This window comes from Lepus europaeus, chromosome 2 (assembly GCF_033115175.1).
Source record: "Lepus europaeus isolate LE1 chromosome 2, mLepTim1.pri, whole genome shotgun sequence".
Taxonomy (NCBI): domain Eukaryota; kingdom Metazoa; phylum Chordata; class Mammalia; order Lagomorpha; family Leporidae; genus Lepus; species Lepus europaeus.
Window position 1 is genome coordinate 22,283,206 of NC_084828.1, and position 20,784 is coordinate 22,303,989.

At 39.2% G+C, this 20,784-nt stretch overlaps 1 pseudogene; it reads left to right on the top strand.

The window, feature by feature from the left end:
• Nucleotides 1–14,029: 14,029 nt before the first annotated feature.
• On the top strand, nt 14,030–20,503 carry LOC133750505 (GTP-binding protein 4-like; annotated as a pseudogene).
• The last annotated feature ends 281 nt before the right edge of the window (nt 20,504–20,784 follow it).

Here is a 20,784-nt window from a genome sequence, read left to right on the forward strand (position 1 = left end):
CACTGAATTGTATCAGTTGGAGTATCAACTAACAGTAAATCTTCAAATGAATTTCTCTGTAACAAAAGTGATGAATTCAAAATATATGAACTGTCAAGTTTTTGTAAAGGTTTTTTGTTTCTATGAGTATAGTCTTTGACGATGCACTATATAAGCACATTTAATTTAATACTGATAAATGAAAAACTCATTCACATCCTTATAGTCTTTTTTTTTTTTTGACAGGCAGAATGGACAGTGAGAGAGAGACAGAAAGGTCTTCCTTTACCATTGGTTCACCCTCCAATGGCTGCTGCAGCCGGCGCACTGCGCTGATCTGAAGCCAGGAGCCAGGTGCTTATCCTGGTCTCCCATGCGGGTGCAGAGCCCAAGGACTTGGGCCATCCTTCACTGCACTCCCAGGCCACAGCAGAGAGCTTGCCTGGAAAAGGGGCAACCGGGACAGAATGTGGCGTCCCGACCGGGACTAGAACCCGGGGTGCTGGTGCCGCAAGTAGAGGATTAACCTATTGAGCCTCGGCACTGGCTCCTTATAGTCTTAAAAAGTTCACATACATTAAAATTCAGCATTCCGAGATTCCAATGGATGAGAATACTTAGTATCTGTTTATATAGATTAGCTAAAAATACCTCTAAGGAATATGCAGTGGTGTCTGGAACTAGGATTCCACAGTTAGCTATCAGCCTATGGGCTGTAATGATTTGAGATTTTGTTTCTCTAAGTATTCTCAGACTGTGTCCCTGAAAAACAAGGTGGTGGATTAACTACCTACAGATAATCGAAACCTTAAGTTTCAGTTGAGACAGAAAAGAATAGCAATTTAGCAAATACAACATGTTTAACATTAAATAGCCATATCAAGCATTTCTAAGATTGGTAGCAGAATGTTCAGGGTGAATCAAACCATTAATAATCATTAACCTAAAAATGACAATAGGCATAAACAGATTCACAACAAATTATTCATTTTCAAGGCTGGGTAAACGAGTCAGGAAGAGAGAGAAACTCAATGTCATAGAAGCTGAAGGGAGAGAGGGTTTCTGAAAAACATGGTTGAGCTGACATCATGTGCTATCGATTTGGAAGGCAAGGATATAAAAATACATATATCTGTGTTCTCATGTATGCATGCACACACACACTAATGTTTCTTTTCTCCTTTATTTGAAACAAATGTCTAAAATATTATTAAAATAAAATTGAGTTTTCAAGGTAGTGAATAATTTGGAGAAACAAGGTTAATGGATAATATACATATGGGAAGTATAATTATAAAATAGGACCTGGAGAAGAAACATTAAACAGAAAGTGTTCATTGGTAGCAAGCACTTTCCAAGTTTTTAAACCTAATTACTACTGAGGGAAAACTGGAGATATCAATATTGTACATGAGAATTTATACATGAAATAAAGTGTCAATTGAGGAAGGTAAGATTACGGAATTCATATAAGACAAATGACAGATGCATGTTAATTTCCTTTTACTCTTATGCAGTGACCCAAACGACAAGATGGATATGCTGATCTTACCAACCAACATCGGAACCTGTGGAGGATGTTGTTTAAGGAAACCATGGAGACAGGAATAGGTAAATAAGTCAGCAACCTGGAAGGTGCATCACATAGTAGCCACATAACTCTGTTGAGTGGAATGAAGTGCATCACTGGATGGCAATCTGTCATCAAATGGTTGAGATTCTAGATGGAATGCTGATATGATATTGTGAGGCCTGAAACCCTGTGTGTCAAACTGCCGATGGTAGGGTCAGCACACTAGAATGTAGCCACTAGAACATTTATTATCAATTTAATAGATAGCATGTATTTGATACCTCTGCCATGCTTTCTTATAAATACACTACACATGTTTATTTAATAGTAAAAAGAATCTTAAAAAGAAGAGACTAGGCAGTGGCAGGCATAAGTTCATCATCATAGCCCGCATCTTTAATCATTTATGACAAAATAAGTAGTTTTCAACAAAGACAGAACTGTAGCATTTTGGAGACAGCTAGAAAAGTTTCTTCTCCCCCTGAGAAGGGTTTTTGTTTTCTTGGAGAATGAATTGTACCTTAACACCAAAACTTTTAACAATTAAGAGAAGACCTCATGATTTGTTTTTTGTTTTTTTTAATTTTTATTTATTTATTTATTTTGACAGGCAGAGTGGATAGTGAGAGAGACAGAGAGAAAGGTCTTCCTTTTTGCCATTGGTTCACCCTCCAATGGCCGCTGCGGCCAGCGCATCGCGCTGATCCAAAGCCAGGAGCCAGGTGCTTCCCCCGGTCTCCCATGCGGATGCAGGGCTCAAGCACTTGGGCCATCCTCCACTGCCTTCCTGGGCCATAGCAGAGAGCTGGCCTGGAAGAGGGGCAACTGGGATAGAATCCGGCGCCCCAACCGGGACTAGAACCCGGTGTGCCGGCGCCGCAAGGCGGAGGATTAGCCTTTAAGCCACAGTGCCGGCCTAGACCTCATGATTTCTGCAAGTTAGTGACTCTTGTTCCTTTCAGCATCCATGATCCCATATTCAACTATTCTTCACCACGTTACTTTTGATGAGAAATTTGTATTTCAATCATTCCCCCAAATTTGATGAGTTTATAGGCTCACAGGAGATTATGCAAAGGAAAATGACCTGATGCTCTCACAGGAAGCCTCCTGCCATTCAAATGACTCTATACCCCTCTGTCTTCTGGTTGATCACCATTCTTTTTCTATCTGAAATAATAATTTTTCTTGTGCAGAAAAATTATTTTATATTCCTAATACAAGAAGAGTTTTACATTCTACATCATACATTGACCAAGCTAAATCAGTGAGTAAATCAGATTTTCTTTTTGTATGTATCATTTCATTTAATTAGTTTTCTCAGTGACAACATATGTGGTTTAGCTTTTTCTAGAAGAGGTACACACTCTTTTGTAATAAAGCAAGCAAAACTGGCACCCAGACAGAAGTTCAAAACTCCTGAATAGGTTTGAATGATCAAGTGGAATAATTATCTTTTAAGTTATCCAGTACATATCATAGGAAGAGTTCATTCCAAGCCAGAGTTATACACTGGAAAAACTCAAGACTGAGTTATACACTGGAAAAATGAAGGTAGATGAGACAGAAAGATCTCCCTGTTTTATGGGGAATCAAGTGATATGGACGCATCCACTCACTCATTGACACAGATGTTTCTATGATAGTTGCAGAGGGTGTTGTCAGCTCACACACACTCAGCCAATGAGCAATCCGACAGAAGGACTCCTGGAATCCATGAGGAGCCTGGTGTTGGACTTGAAGTTCAGCTGATGATCCCACCACGGTGCCTTTACCTTCTTCATCCGCAGAGCACCAAGCATTCCTGGTAGCTCTGAGAGTCAGCTGAGCTTCTAGATGGGTTCTGTGAATAGGAAGCCTTGCACACACCACTGGGTAGAACAACACGCACCATTAGATCAAGACGTAGATGTGAAACTCTCTCTACAAAGGTTGAAAACCTGGAATTTAAGTCATAATTGATGTTGAAGGGCAGGGAAGAAAACATGTTTATACACTAAAAGCTGCATAGTGAGAGGCAGCAGGACTTCTCCCCAAGGTTGAAATGAAGATTTCTCCTTCAGGGTTCTTAGCAAGGGCCTTTTAGTGTCTTTTGGTTTCACTCAAGGACTTTATCTTGGTTGTTGATGATCTTGTTTAGTTTCATTGAATAAGTCATACTGTTTATTTTATTCTGTTTTTATTATATAAAATACTAAAGATACCACAAATATAACAGATAAAGCCCAAATTTCCAAAGCTTATTATCACTTACCTGGCTCTGAAGAGGCATTGCCTAAGTGAAGAATTATGAGTGCTCTCAGTGCAAGTTCAGGTGGTTCCTAGATCTCTCAGGAATGCAAACAACCCTATCCATAAAATCACTTATATAAGACAACCTAGTGGTGGGGAATGTTGTGGTGTAACGGGTTAAGCCATCAGCTGCAACACCAGCATCACATATGAGCTCTAGTTTGAGTCCTGGCTGCTCTACTTTCCATCCAGCTTCTTGTTAATGCTCCTGGGAAAGCAGGGGAGGATTGCCCAAGTGCTTGGGCTCCTGAACCCACATTGGAGACCTGGGAGAATTTCCTGGGTCCTGGCTTTGGTCTAGCTCATCCCTGGCCATTGAGGCCATTTGAGGAGTGAACCAGCAGATACAAGAGTTCTCTATCTCTCTCTCTTTCTCTCTCTCTCTCTCTGTAAATCTACCTTTCAAATAAAAAAAAAATTTAAACAAAAGGAAATATAAAAGCTGATGGTAAAAATGAAGATAAAAAAATCATCTCAAGAGTGTATACTTTCAACACCAGAGGTGGTTTGGCAACACTGCAGAAAAATAGTTTTGAATTTCCTGTATTATCTCTATGAAAGAGAGCTATGCATTAAAATCTCTAACCCTAGACTTCTCCAGGATCGCATGACCAAGATGAAATCAATAGAGAAGAATAAGGAAAAACAATATGAGTATGAATTTCCCATATCTAGAGTTTCAAACAAAAAAATACAGGTGACATCAGCTTCTAATAAAGAAAGCCATTACAATGTCTAAGAATAGGCTTAGCTAAGGGGGCCCCACTTCTTCATTGGAGGTCTACTCAATTTTTTCTCCAATATGTTGGGTTCATCTGTATGTTTTCAGAGAAGTAATAGAGGATTTGTAGTCTGGAAGATGTAGCAGGATGTAGCATATCAATTTTTCAGACTATTACTGTGGTCTGAGGTGGATAAGAAGAGTCTTCTCCACTAGAGAATATGTGTGGGCAAGTTTCTACCAAAATAAACAGAGGCAGGTCATAGCTTAGAATGGTGTCTTTAGCTACATTTCTGGATTCCTTCTATGCTGGATTATTTTTAAGAGAGTTATTGTTCCTGACAATCTTTTTTTTTAAACTGTTTCCTTTTTCCAGCTTTCTTGAGGTACAATTAAATAAAAACTGTATACATTCACAGTGTATAATGTGTTTATTTTAAGTGTATATATGTTTTATATATATATATATACATATATATGTGTGTGTATAAGTATATGTGTGTGTATTGTGTAATGTTTAACACAAATTAATCAGCTTAGCCATCACCACACAATTAGCCTTATGTGTGGTAGGGACACATAAGCTCTATTCTCTGAAATTTTTTTTCAAAAAATAGATTTATTATTTATTTGAAATACAGAGAGAAAAAGAGAGAGAGAGAGAGAGAGAGAGAGAGAGATCTTCCATTTGCTAGCTCACTCACTAAATGTCCAGGCTGAAGCCAAGAGTGAGGAAATTCATGTGGATTTCCAGGGTGGGTGACAGAAACTCAAGTACTTGAGTCATCATCCACTAATTCCCAGTACATTAGCAGGGAGCTAGATGAGAAGTGGCACAGCCAGGACTGGAATCAGCACTTCAGTTTGGGATGCGTCCCAGGTGGAGGCTTAGCCCACTGCACCACAACACCCACCTTCCTAGAAAATTGCAAGTAGGCCAGCGCCGCGGCTCACTAGGCTAATCCTCCACCTTGCGGCGCCGGCACACCGGGTTCTAGTCCCAGTCGGGGCGCCGGTTCTGTCCCGGCTGCCCCTCTTCCAGGCCAGCTCTCTGCTGTGGCCAGGGAGTGCAGTGGAGGATGGCTCAAGTGCTTGGGCCCTGCATCCCATGGGAGGCAGCTGGATAGGCACCTGGCTCCTGCCATCGGATCAGCGCGGTGCGCCGGCCGCAGTGGCCATTGAAGGGTGAACCAACGGCAAAGGAAGACCTTTCTCTCTGTCTCTCTCTCTCACTGTCCACTCTGCCTGTCAAAAAAAATAAATAAAAATAAATAAATAAAAAAAAGAAAATTGCAAGCAAAGAATATAGTAGTAGTAATTCTATTCATCACATTCTTTGTTAGATCACCAAAATTTATTCAATTTAAAACTGAGCATTGGTAATGGGTTGACAAACAGTGGAAGAAGCAGATAATTTATGTTATACTAACACCCTGGAAAATTACATGGGGAATGACTTTTGAGGGTTAGCATCATGTTGCAGTGCCCAGGTCCCCAAAATATCTCCTCCAAAACCAATAGAAATGGCATTAGGCTGAAGAAAGCCTTTTTGTTTGAAGGCATTTCCTAGTCATCTGAGCCAGGGTGCATTCCAGGGCTTTCGGTTCCATATGTCCAATTTGGATAACAAACATGCTTTTCATATAACTCTACCGTGAGGAAAATGTGTCCTTTTGAGGAAATTCTGCGGAAACCCTCCACAGGAATAATGTGATAGGGGTAGATGTGATTTAAATAGTGACTCAAGTTCAGAAATGCAGTTAATCCTCATATTCCTCCTAGAAGTTCTATCTGACATTCATTTGCATTTCATTCTTCCATTCTTGAGACTAGATTCTTAAAACATTCATTTACAAGGTAATAGTGCAGCCCATTGCAGGAGAACAAAGTTAATGCAGAAAACAATGCTTTGTGTTTTTAAAAAGCTGTGACAGAGTGCTTTGCAAGGGAAGCTGATGCTGGAGGCTGCAGAGGCCAAAGTCAGTGTTTGTTTATCACTCTACACTTTAAAATTCAAGTCCAATGCACCCCTACTTTCTGGCTCTTCCTTAATGCAGTGTAGTTATTCAGTTGATCTTAGGTAACAAAATTATCCCTTATTAAGTAATTCACTACAAAGTTCAGATAACCAGCGATAGTCAGATGTTTAAAAATGTTTGTGGAGCTTATTGACTAATTGAAAACAAAGCAGTTCTAAACTAAAACAAACAAACAAACAAACAAAAAACCTTTTTATTACTCTTTAATGAGCTTGAAAGAGGTGGAGAAATTACTGATTTTCTGCAGCTATGTAGCTTCTAACAAAGCTTGTGACAGTGTTTTCAAATCTCAGATGAGGAAGCACACACTTTGCTACCTGAATTTTGGCTAAGTGAACATGCCTAAACCAATTTTGCCTGTGCAATTTTATTTCATCTGATTTCTGATCTGAAGTATATTTGACATTGAGTAATTTGGTCTCATGTTTTCTATTTATAACAGGTTTTTGCAGAAATTCTTTAAACAAAAACGAATTACATCGTGTTTTCCTTTCACAGTTGATTATTTGTAAACTTTGGGGAAGAAATAATTGCTCTTTAGAACATTGATTGGTTGATACAAACTCCATTTTTAATAACCTGGGGCAATCCAGTGTATAGGAAGAAAGGTAGCTCTATCTTTTATTTGACAAAGAGGCAAGTCAGCCCTCAAACTTCACACACTTTTGGTGTTCTAGTAATCAAAGTTCAATTTCTTTCAGATCCTTGTTTTGATAGATTTTTCATTGTGTATTTTGATTAAATGTCTGGCTGATTGATTGATAAGCCTTTTTTCATTGGACTGAATTGATTGTGAGAGTCTCTGTGCAATAGAACCACCCTGTTGGGTAGTTTGTGAACGCAGTCAGCTGCAAAGCCTTTCTGTGTGGTTTATAGCAGATTACAGAACACTTTGTCTTTGGGACTTCAAGGCAATGTTCCAATTCCCTCATTTGAAATAACGGTTTCTAGTTAATATTTAAAATCTGTATCTTATCAGGTTAGAAGACTTATGACTATAATATAAGAAAATGCATTGATTATTTTAATGAATAGGAGGCACTGAAATCTGACATTATGTAGGTTTGAGAGAGGCAAGTGGCAACAGATGTGATGGGTTTTAAAAACTGATGTGAATTTCTTAACGTGTGACCTTGACAGTTAATATATTTTTAATTTCCTTTGAAACCACACATCTATAAATTGAAATCTATTTTGAGAAGTAGTGATAATTGTCTCTGATAAATGGTTATTATTGTATTCACTAAAAATAATGTGTAGACAAATGCTACCTACCCACAGTAGAATTGGAATGTTTTCAGTTCTCTTCCACATTATCTTCTTTTAGAAGCAATGCTTGGGGCGGGCACTGTGGCACAGCAGGTACAGCCACTGCCCATGTGGGTGCTGGTTCCAGTCCTGACAGCTGCACCTCTGATCCAGCTCTCTGCTATGGCCTGGGAAAGCAGTGGAAGATGGCCCAAGTCATTGGCCCCTGCACCCGCAAGGGAGACCTGGAAGAAGCTCTTGACTCCTGGCTTCGGATTGGCACAGCTCCTGCCATTGTGGCCAATTGGGGAGTGAAGCAGTGGATGGAAGACCTCTCTCTCTGCATATTCTTCTCTCTCTGTGAAATTCTGACTTTCAAATAAATAAGTAAATCTTAAAAAAAAAAAAAAAGTAATGCTTGCACTTCCCTTGGTTAGGTCTTCACTTATTTACATCTTTGCCTCTAGAATATAAGCTCATTCCTGAAGTGGAAAATCGATTAGTCCATTGAGCCACAAAGTAGCTTTTATCTCTGTCACCTGTAGGGACACTGGCTGGCACTGCAAACAGTGAACTTGTTTCAATGTGTCTCAGTGCCTTGGAGAGTTGGCATTTTTCATAAGCTCCCAGATGATGCTGATGAAGCAAAGTATCAGATAGTAATTATGGTAGTAGTTCTATGAAGAGCATAAAATGCCCAATCAATATCAGTCCTGCCTTAGTTAACTTGCTCCTTCAATAATAAAATATCACTGAGTAGATAATTTATGAAGAAATTTATTTCTCAGAGTGTTGGAAGCTGGAAAGGCCACTCTCAAGGTGGTAGGGACTGGAGAGAACCTTCTAGTGATGGTAGGCATCCTTGGCAAGAAAGCAGTAGCATGCGATCTCTTCCTCTTCTTATTTAGCCACTAAACACATCATAGAAACCCTGTGTTAATCAGACTATCTTATTAACTTCCAGAGGCCTCCCCTCCATTTATCTGCAACACATGAATTTAGGGACTACGTTTACATTAAATGACTTTGGTGGACAAACCACTAACAATTTATTAAAGTGAGGGATCAAAATAACAAATGTGATTTATTTGTTTTATGTGTCTTTTTCTAGATAGAATTATCTTTCACCTTTCTAAAAAAACCCACTTATTTCAAAGTTAATATAAAACAGTAATTTGAAGCAAATGTGCATTTTTTGGTAAAATTCTTATAATTTTAAAGTCAGAGAGAAACCCATTGAAGTGGTGGTCATTTACTTTTTTTGTTTGAGGGTTGGGAATTTGGTGCACTGGTTAAGGCACTGCTTGGCTGGGTGGGAGGTACTAACTCTGCTTCCATTTCCAGTTTCTTGCTAGTACGTGCCCTGAGAAGCAACAGCCCTGATGGCTCAAGTTAGTTGAGTTCATGCCTTGCATGTGTGAGACCCAGACTGAACTACAGACTCCTCTCTGTGCCTGGCTAAGCCCCAGCTATTGCAGACTTTTGTCCAGTAAACAAGCAGATGGACAATCTTTCTTTATCTTTGTTTCCCTATCTCCGTACTTTTCAAATAAGTTCAAAATGAATAAATAAAAATGCTAGAAATAAATAGTCCCATTAAAATAAATGTTTTGAGAGAGAGAGAGAAATTGAGAGAGCTTCTATCTGCTGATCAACTTCCCAACTTCTTATAATACAGGCAGAAACCAGGAGCTGGAGACCTAACTGATGTCTCTCACATGGATGGGAGAGACCCAACTATATGAGCCATCACCCACTGCTTTCTAGGGACTGCAGTTTACAGAAAACTTCAATCTGGACCTGCAGTAGGATGTCAAACTATGGCACTCCAATGTTATGCCCATGTATTCTAACAGGTGGCTTAACTGCTAGGTCAAACCCTATTTCCAGAAAGGAGTTTCTTCAAGTCATATTAGATTCATTAGTATTTGCAGATTTCTTTATACCAAGCAGTTCACTTTGCTAGAGTTATTTTTAATTTTTTATTTTCATTTTATTTGAAAGATAGAGAGATGAAAAGAGATTTTCCACCTGCTGCTTCACTCACCAAATGGCTGCAACTGTTAGGGTTGTCTCAGGCCTGGAACTCAATCCAGTTCTCCCACATCAGTGGCAGGGGCTCAATAAGTTCTCAAGCCATCAACTGCCGCCACCCATCGTGAACATCTGCAGAAAGCTGGAATTGGAAATGGAGCTTAGACTCAAACACAGGCATTCTGGTGTAGATGCGGGCATCCCACTCTGCCATTTTTTAGAGAGGCAACACTCTTTAGTCAAATCAAGTGTCTGATACATATGAAAGCTCTGGCACAGACACAGTAATGTGCTGTTTGACAGGGCTGCATTTATAAGTGTACTGTCCTCTAGAATTAGCATTTCAAAGGAGTCATCATTCAATTTTACCTAGCAAATCTGACTTATTTTGCTAACATAGACTAACTCACATCTAAGATGCTTTCCTAGGCTACGGTGAGTATTTACAGTAGAAAACTTATGGACTTCAGAAGCTTAAAATATTAACTATAATTTAGCATGATACAGTTTGTCAAGCTCTTTCCCCTCCTATGTTTATTGGATTATTAAAATCTTTACCATGGGGCCAGCGCTGTTGAGCACTAAGTTAATCATCCACCTGCGACGCCAGCATCCCATATGGGCGCAGGGTTCTAGTCCTGATTGCTCCTCTTCCGGTCCAGCTCTCTGCTGTGGCCTGGGAGGGCAGTAGAAGATGGTCCAGGTACTTGGGCCCTGCACCCACATGGGAGACCAGGAGGAGGCACTTGGCTCCTGGCTTTGGATCGGTGTAGCTACGGCTATTGTGGCCATTTGGGAAGTGAACTAAAGGAAGGAAGACCTTTCTCTCTGTCTCTCTCTCTGTCTCTTTCTATCTGTCCCTCTCTCTCTCTCAGGTAACTCTACCTGTCAAATAAATAAATAAATAAATAAATCTTCTAAATGTTGAGTCTCAGAAATTTTGGAGGGCTTGTCTTTTACCGCATTATCTATTCCTTCATGATGATATTCCTTTAAATTTAATAGCATAATGTACATTAATTATCTCATAATTACTGGGAGTTAGTAGTTTGTGTATAACATAGCTGAATTCCTAAATGCTATAATCAAGCTGTTAGTTGAGAGTATATTCTCATCTATTTAAGCTTGAGGTCTTTTCTCAAGTTCTGGTAGTTGTTAGATCCAGTTTTCAATGTAGTCATTGTAAAGGTCTGACTTTCCCTCTGGCGTTCCTCCAGATGTGATTCTCCAGATGCCTCCTCTATTACCTGAAGGTGTCTTTCTCCATAAACAGCTCACACCTTGACAACTTCTTTCTCAAATCAGAAAGGGGGAGTGAAAAACATCCTGCCAGACAGAAGCTACAATTTATGTGACATATAGTCTTATACCTGTAATTATTTACAGCCTATCTCTTTGACAGTTTCTATTAGCTAGCAGAAAATCACAGATCTTTTCCACATTGAAAGGGATACGATTATTCCAAAACATGACTCCACTAGATGCAAATTGAAAGGGCCAGCTGCTTATCCACCATACCTATATTCAAGAACAAATTATCCTTACTGATTTCTCCAACAACTTTCTGATGCTGGCTTCTCCAGTTGGATTAACACTTTGTCTCACCACACAAATAGTGTTCTGTGCACTTGTGGTGTTCTGTGAGCTAAGTGCTTTGGGATTAAATTATAACAAAGTGTAAGAAAGTTAATATAACACTGAACAATAAGATAAATAGATCTTCTTGTCCATTTCAACTTAATGAGGACTTTTCCTGGTTCTCCTTTCCAAGAAGATGTAATGTATGCATTCATAAGATCACTGAACACTTAATAGGTTCTCAAAGCTATGTTATTCTCCCCTGCCACCTTTGACATAGCAATTGCAACAGAGGTAACTACTTCATTGTTTGAAATAGTCCATTTTCAACCACTGTGTTCTATCTACTTTAGTACTATTAGAATGATACATTAAATAAATCAAAGTTGACAGGGCAGCACCATCCTACTTTGTTGAAGACTTCAAAGTAGACATTATAAATCTTTCATTTCCTCTTTTCCCTGGTGTGTGTTACTGCTTTTATTTATTTTCTTGATATCTGTGCAGCTTAAGAAACTTCTTGGGCTGGCACCGTGGCTCAATAGGCTAATCCTCCGCCTGTGGCGCCGGCACACTGGGTTCTAGTCCTGATCTGGGCACCAGATTCTGTCCCGGTTGCTCCTCTTCCAGTCTAGCTCTCTGCCGGGGAGTGCAGTGGAGGATGCTCCAAGTACCTGGGCCCTGCACCCGCATGGGAGACCAGGAGAAACACCTGGCTCCTGGCTTCGGATCAGCATGGTGCGCCAGCCTCATTGCGGGGTGAACCAACGGAAAAGCAAGATCTTTCTCACTGTCCACTCTTCCTGTCAAAAAAGAAAAAAAAAAGAAAAGAAAGAAGAAACTTTTTGTCCTGTGTAATTAGCTATCCTTCAAATCAAGAGATGACAGGAATATTTTTTCCTTATTCCAATTACATCCATCTCTTCTATAATTCAGTGAATTAAGCACTAAGTATTGTTGCTTGATAGACATAGTGTTGGTGGTTTGGTAGGCTCCCTACAATGTGGATCTTGCATCCCTTCATTCTCATTACGCTATACCAGGGAAGTTTACATGCTGGTGTTGTGCAGTGGGCAAAGCCAACACCTGTGATGCCAGTATCCAATATGGGACTAGTTTTTGACCTTACTACTCTACTTCCAATCCAGCTCCCTCCTAACTTGCCTGGTAAAGCAACAGAAGATAACCCAAGTGTTAGTGCCCCTGCATCTATGTGTGAGACCTGGAAGAAGCTCCTGCCTCCTGGCTTCAAACTGGCCCAACTCTGGCCATTGCAGCCATTTGGGAAGTGAAACACTGGTTGGAAGATCTCTCTCTCTCTCTCTCTCTCTCTCTCTTTCTCTCTCTCTCTCTCCCTCTCTCTCTTGCTCTCCCCCCTCCCATAATTCTGCCTTTCAAATAATAATTAAATAACTAAATAACTAAATGATAAGGAAGCCCCAAACTGTGTTGGTACTTTTCATCCCTGAATATGGATATCAATTTTTACCCAAATCCTCCAAAGTAATCACAATCAAGATGTCTTCAGAGCCTGGTTCCTTTGAAGGCTTTGTTAGAGAATCATTGTTTTCATTTTTTCTGGCTTCTTGAGTTCTATTCTTCTCAATTGTAGACTGAAGTCTACTTCTTCCCTTTTCAAAATTCTCATCACAACATCTTCAATTTTTTCTCTCTTGGCTGAGGGCGTACTAACTTTCTTTACTGTGATAATGTCTCCCTCTCCTTTTATCATATTTTAATATGTTTGGAAGTCATTATTCAGTCTACAGAATCATCAGATTTTTATCTTTATTTTGTCATCCATCTATCTTATTTTGGGAAGCACATTTTTATTACATGTCTCTATAGCTGTGAATGAACAGGAATTCCCTGAGCGTCATTCCATTCTTCTCTATCAGTCTAATATTCATACTCACCTTGTTTCTGTAGGTGAATACCATTAATTGGCTTCTGTCATTTGGTGATTCTATTATTTATGTTACTATCAGGGAGCCCAGTTAAGTAATAACATTTTCTATTATTAGTTATATGAATAATAGTCACTGTAGAAGTTGTTAATGATTTTGTAGCCCTCCTCAATCATGCAATCTTATTGCTTGATAAATAGGATATCCTTTTGACCCTTCTATGAGTTACAGGAAATGAGAGAGTTTTTAATCTCAGTTCTTGGGATTTTTGTACAATTCCTATGTTGTGATAGTTTTGGCTTTTTTACTTTGGTAAGCCTAAAAATTATTTTTTTCACATTTTAAGGGTCATTTTAGGAACATTTTAATACTGCTCCCCAAAGTGTTTGCTAATATGTTAAATCCTGGGTCAAGGGAATATGTTTTGTTGTTGAAAACCAATTACTATTGAACATTACAAGGCTCTTTATGCAGAACCACGGTCCAATACCATAGATATTCTCCTATTTCTTGAAGACATATATTAAGCACATCCTGAAGTTGCTCCAAGGAATAATCCTTATACTTCTTTAAAGGGTCTGACATATTCCCAGTTGGTTACTTGTCATTTAATTAGTCAGAAGTTTTGAGAGTAGATTGTATAATTTCCTAATAAGATATGAAACAACGTAAGGAATCAATAGGATTTTTTAAAGATTTATTTGTTAATTTTAAAGACAAAATCACTGAAGACAGGGAGACAAAAAAGGCAAGAGAGAGAGAGAGAGAGAGAGAGAGAGAGAGAGAGAGAGAGAAACTTCCATTCACTGATGTCCAAAGCTGAGTCAGGTTGAAGCCAGGAACAAAGAGTGTCTTCTAGGTCTCTTGTGTGTGTGGCAGGGACCCAAGTATTTGGACCATCTTCTGCTGATTTAGTAGATGAAGCTGGATTGGAAGTGGAGTAGCCAGGAAAGGAACTGGCATCCATATGGGATTCTGGAATCTCAGGCGATGCTTTACCCTCTACACCACAATGCCAGACCTTAAATCTGACTTTAATGTAAAGAAAGGGTATTATAAATGGTAATTAAAGTTTAAAACATTTTGTTTGTAAAAATAGATTAAATCAAATTCTCCATTATGTATGCATTGATACAAATATGAACAAATGTGTACATGTATGTACTTTTGGGTGTGTGTGACACAGGTATAATTGCAGTTCATATGCATATGTGCTAATTCTGACTGTTTTGTTGTAGTTCAAAAAAAATTGTATTTACTTCTATTATGAAGAAGAGACAGAGGTATTAATCTTTTAAAAATATAGCTTAAAGGATACTACTCAATAGCCGGCGCCGTGGCTCAACAGGCTAATCCTCTGCCTTGTGGCGCCGGCACACAGGGTTCTAGTCCCGGTCGGGGCTCTGGATTCTGTACCGGTTGCCCCTCTTCCAGGCCAGCTCTCTGCGGTGGCCCGGGAGTGCAGTGGAGGATGGCCCGAGTGCTTGGGCCCTGCACCCCATGGGAGACCAGGAGAAGCACCTGGCTCCTGCCATCAGAACAGTGCGGTGCGCCGGCCGCAGCGCGCCGGCTGCGGCGGCCATTGGAGGGTGAACCAACGGCAAAGGAAGACCTTTCTCTCTGTCTCTCTCTCACTGTCCACTCCGCCTGTCCAAAAAAAAAGAAAAAAGAATACTACTCAGCATACTCAGCAGTATAAAGTGATGGACTACTGATAAACTCAACTTTGATGAATTTCAGACACTATGCTGATTTAAAAATTAACCTCAAAATGTCACATAATAGATTATTCCATTTATATAATATCATTGAAATGATAAATTATAAAGATGGAAAAATAGTTGATGATTTCTAGGGTTTAAGGATTTTGGGATTTGGAATTATTTTTGTAGAAGCAGAACAAATAAGTAGGTAAGTAGGTAGGTAGATACTATAAAGAATTGGGTCATGCACTTATAGAGGCTGAGGAGTCCAAAGTGAGGATTTCAGAGAGATGATGATAACATTTCGATCTGAGGCCTATTGCCTGAAAAACAAATGAGCAGATGGTGCTTTAAGTTCAAGTCTTACTCTGAGTCTAATGGCATAAAAAGATCAATATCGTAGCTCAGAGGCAAAAGGCAATTATACTAAAAGTATTTTGGCATATAAAATTAGCTAGAGTCTGATCCCAAAACAATGTGGATAAAATAATGTGGATATTCTTTTTCTATTATCCCTTCAATTGGTTGGATGAAGTCCATTCACAACAGGGAAGACTACAGGTTTTATTCAGTCAACCAACTCGAATGTTACTATTATCCAGAAACACACACACCCACATTATAACACTATACTAAGTATCCTGGCACACTATGGTCCAGCCAAGTTTACAAAAAAATTAGTCACTAAAATGGATTGAGGGGAGCGAGATGGCATGAATGTGATTATAATGAGAAACCAAAAGGGAAAGCTTTGTTCTGATGGATTAGGGCTGTGCTATTATTATTACACAAAACTAAACATATGACAAAATGGCATCACTTTCCACAAAATGTTAAGCCAAGGTCAATTTCTTGGTTTCGATTTTATACTATGTTTTCATATCCATTTAGACAAACTTCAGGAAAACTACACAATCCTCTGTGCATTAATTTTGAGACATCATGTGAATCTATAATTCTTTTTCATTTAAAATGAAACATTTCAATTTCTTAAGTCATGATTTAATGGTTTCAAGTGTTGAGAAACACCAGATTATCCAAAAAAAATCATTTTAAAGAGACAATCTAATATAACACATAAAATATTTTCTCAGAATGATGATTATTCTAAGCAATTATTGTAAGTACTTAATAAAGTATTAAAATTTTATTGTAACTTATTGGCTCGTGTATTACTGCTCTGGAAAAGCATTTTCACATAGTTCTGTGGGTGATCCTGTGCCTGGCTGGAAGACTGCCTAACTAGCCTATGCAGGGGGTCAAGAGGACATGGCACACCATGCCCTCCTGGGAAAAACCCTTGTTGAGGACTCAGCGCACTGAGGCCCACACATGACCTGCCTGCTGGCAGGTGACAGGTGCCCCAGGCACATTTCCCCCACCTCTGCTTCCTGCTATCTACCCATCAGTTAAACAACTCCCAGATGTGGGCAAGTCAGGTAAGACAACTCTAGGAGCTACGTGACCTATTAGACTATTGGTAAAGGGCTTTGGCACCATCACTCCCTCTGCCCAATAGAATTACTGTTACTACTCCATGCTATTTCTCCCCTTTGCCTACCCTCTAAAAGCTTGTACCTGATTTCTAATAAATAGAAATGTTCAACGAAACTGTCTCTGGTGTTTTTTGTTGAAGAATGCCATTGCCTCACCATCATGACAGTGTGGGCCTTGCAGGACAAACCCGCATAGTTCTAATTCTTGGGTATGTTTTATTTTTTTAAACCTACAAATAGATGATAATTTACTCTTTCGAGTAATTTAAAACAACCTGACACCAAGTATATAGCTACTTATTATTGTGGTGATATATAATTTTTTTTGCCTTGGAAGGTGAGTTGAAATCAGCCAACATATATGCAATTTTATATTATTTCTGATATTTTATAGCAGAGTCCCTTACCAAAGGCAAGGAACCATAGAGAGTCCATTGGAAATGATATGCAAAAGAAAATCAGATGGTGAAGTTAGACTGCTTGCCTAAAGACAGTACCTGTAGTTGATCATATTTGATGACCTGGCAGCCTTTTCAAAGTGAATCCCAGTTAACAGCTTTATTCACTGGCTGCATACCTCACACCCAAGAAAATAAGGAGAAAGCAGAAGAAAACACAGTACTGCACATGAAAACAATGATATGATAAGCTAAAGCTTCAGATTCACTTTTTATGGGTTTTAAGGTTCTCTCTCTACCATTATGATACTAATCCACGTGAACATGAAATTTTAATTATTGTGCTAGTGATAAAATAAGACAAAGACCTCTATGGACGAGACAAGGACAGACGTCCATATGAGCAAACAGAAGGATCACAGCAAGAACAAGGGCACTGTGTTGTGTATGTTTTTGGGAAATATTGACAAACATAAAAAAGGTTCATGGGGCCAAACAGCTCTCTGGGCTACAATTTCCTGTATCTGACTTTGACACCTTCAGGTGTCACCTTGGTCTTTATAAACCAGGCAATGTAAATGTAGGTGTTCTCCTTGTGTAATGGCTGTAAGACCCTAACTTTTATAGCATACTGTTCTTAATATGCTATAATTATACCTCCAACAAATTCATCCTAAATAGTTATATGTCACCTTTTGCTTGATAAGCCTACTCTGAGCAACTCTGAAAATCACTTCAATTATTTTATTTTATTTTATTTTAAAGATTTCTTTATTTCTTTATTCTTTATTATTTAAAAGGCAGAGTGACGGAGAGATTGAGAGACACAGAGAGCCATCTCCCATGTGCCTGTTCACTCCCTAAATGGCTGCAAATGCCAGGGTTGGGCCAAGCTGAAATCAAAGTCCCACAGAAGTGATGGGGCCTAGTACTTGGAATATTATTAACTATATTTCCAGAAGCATTAGCAGGAAGCTGAATTGAAAGTGGAGGTACCAAGACTGGAACAGGCACTCTGAAATGGGATGCCAGTTTGACAAGTGGCAGCTAAACCTGCTGCACCACAAAGCCAGTACACACTTTTATTTTTTTAAAATTCTCTAGACTTCAACCTGTTCATGCACCATTATCTCACCCACAAAGTCATATTTCAGTCCTCCTCCCTTAACACTTCTGTGTGCTTATGCATACAGAGGTACATACAAACATGAGAACACACACACATACATGCAAATTTCCAAGGCAAAGTCAAAATAGAGCTATGGGATTAAAAAAAAAAATAACTGGGCAGGTGTTTGACCTAGCACTTTAGGAACCAGTTTAGAAGCCAACCAAGATGCACATCAAAGACAGAGCCTGGGTTTGATAGCTGTGCCTGTTCAAGATTCCAGCTTCTGCTCATGCAGATTACAGGAGGCAGTCATGACAATTTAAGTAATTCTGGCCCTGCCACTCTTGCAGAAGACCTGGGCTGAGCTCCTGTTTTCCTGCTCCTGCCCTGGCCCAGTCACAGCCGTTTGTAGGCATTTGTTGAGTGAACCAGTGGATAGGCTTTCTCTCTCTTTCTCCTTCTCTCTCTCTCTCTCTCTCTCTCCCTCTCTCTCTGATCATCTCCAACCCCCATCTCTCAAATGAATAAAATGAAATTAAATATATTCATTTAAAAGAAAAACAACAAAAAGCAAAATTAAAAAAAAACAACCTACTGAATAATCGGTAATATTAAAATGGAATTATAATGCAAAAAAGTAAATAAAATCTCACACACATACATAAAACCTGATTACCAGGTTTCACTGCTCCTGCTCCACCAGAATTCACACTGTCTTTGCTCCTCCCACTGTCTCCAGCCACTCATCACTCAATGTGTACTTTCACTTTTCAGAAATTCACTTCTACCTCTCTAGGGTGTCAGGCTCCATTCTGCAACCACAGAGAAAAATGAATCCTTCAACGGGCCACACAAAAGCCTAGTGTCTTGATGTGTCTGTTAATGACTAACCACAAAGCTACCACTTTGTTCGTGGGGTTTCACTGCTGTGACTTGCAGAAATGCTCTGATGACTAAGGCCAGGGTAGGCAGCCAGGATATAAGGATATGTGATGTATCTTCCTCAGGCACTGGGTGAGGCTTCCTTAAGCATTATGCTACCTGCTTACCAAATAAGTGCACCAAAAGTGGTTCATCCTCCAGTTGACAGAGGAATCTTTCCAGAGACAAACTTCAGCTTCCATCCAGGAAGGTAGAAGTTGCTTAGAAACAAATAATGATAAGTATTATTGTTATCATACACATTTTAATGATGTAAAATGGAACTTCAAGAATTTGCTCTCAAAAGGAAATAAACTACTAATAACATTAACACTACACTGGTCCTGCCATAGAAATGAGTTGCAAACTAATATGTTTTGCCGGGGTTTGTTGATGTTCCATCAACAAATAATTTGCATTATTAGAATTCTACTTTAAACAATTACATCAGTCAGAAAGTAGTCCAAACAAGAGAGATGATAAGGAGAGGCCTCCTTTCATCCCAGAAAGAGTGATGGCACTCAAGAGGAGAATGGAAATTGTGGAGCCCAAGAAGAAGAGGGAACGAGATCTTGAGCTGGAAATGGGAGAAGATTATTTTTTGGATCTTCAAAAGTACTGGGATTTAATGAATTCATCTGAAAAATATGATAAGATACCAGAGATCTGGGAGGACCATAATATAGCCGATTACATTGATCCTGCCATCATGAAGAAATTGGAAGACTTAGAGAAAGAAGAGAGCTAGGAACACCTGCTGGAGAGTATGACAGCAATTCTGAAAGTGAAGACGAGGAAATGGTAGAAATCCGACAGCTGGTAAAACAAATTAGAGAAAAAAAGAAATTGAAAATCCTTCAACCCAAAGAAAAAAATACACAGGGACCCAGGATGCCTCAAACAGCTAAGAAGGTTCAGAAGACAGATTTGGAGAATGAGATGTGTAGTCTTGGTGTTGACATGAATAATAAAGACAATGCCCACTACGCAGTCCAGGCAAGGAGATCTCGGAGTGTCACCAGGAAAAGAAAGCGGAAAGAATCTGTTCCACCATCTTCTGTAGTCCGGAGTCGGGGTTGATCTCGAACTCCACATGATGTTTCTGGTCTCCAGGATGTCAAGATGGTGAAGAAGGCCAAGAAGAAGATGAATCACTTGGGGAAGAAAGGGGAGTCAGATCGACATGTGTTTGATATGAAGCCCAAGCACTTACTCTGGAAAGAGGAAAGCTGGTAAAAAGGACAGGAGATAGATTTCAGTTGACATGGTTTGGCTATACTGTTTGTTGCTGTCTATTTCTTGGCTGGGTATGGTGTGGGTTCATAAAATTGGAGTAATCTATAAAGAAACAAAAATAATTGAAGCATTCTTTGCTAAACATTGTGGTTAAACCCTGCATAATAAGTGCTGGAAATGTTTGTCTGCAAAATGCAAACATTTGGAATAGATGGTCTTTCTGCATTAAATAGAAGATTGGTTGCTTCAGATTTGCAGAACTAGAAAAATTTGGTATGACTTTAATGTTTTGATGGAGAAAAAACCTTATTTTTCTAAGAGGAAACTTTGATTTATCACATGGCAATACTCCTTTTTTATGAAGAAAGCATCTCCATTTATGGATATGGACAGAGGGCTACCTGCTCTGCAGACTTGGGGAGCGAGCACATTTATGATCGAGTCAGAACCCTAATGCTTAAAATACTCCTTTTAATTATTTTCCAAACTTCTTGTACAATGTATTGTTGTAATCTCTCTTCCAACTATTTTATCCAAAATAAATCTCC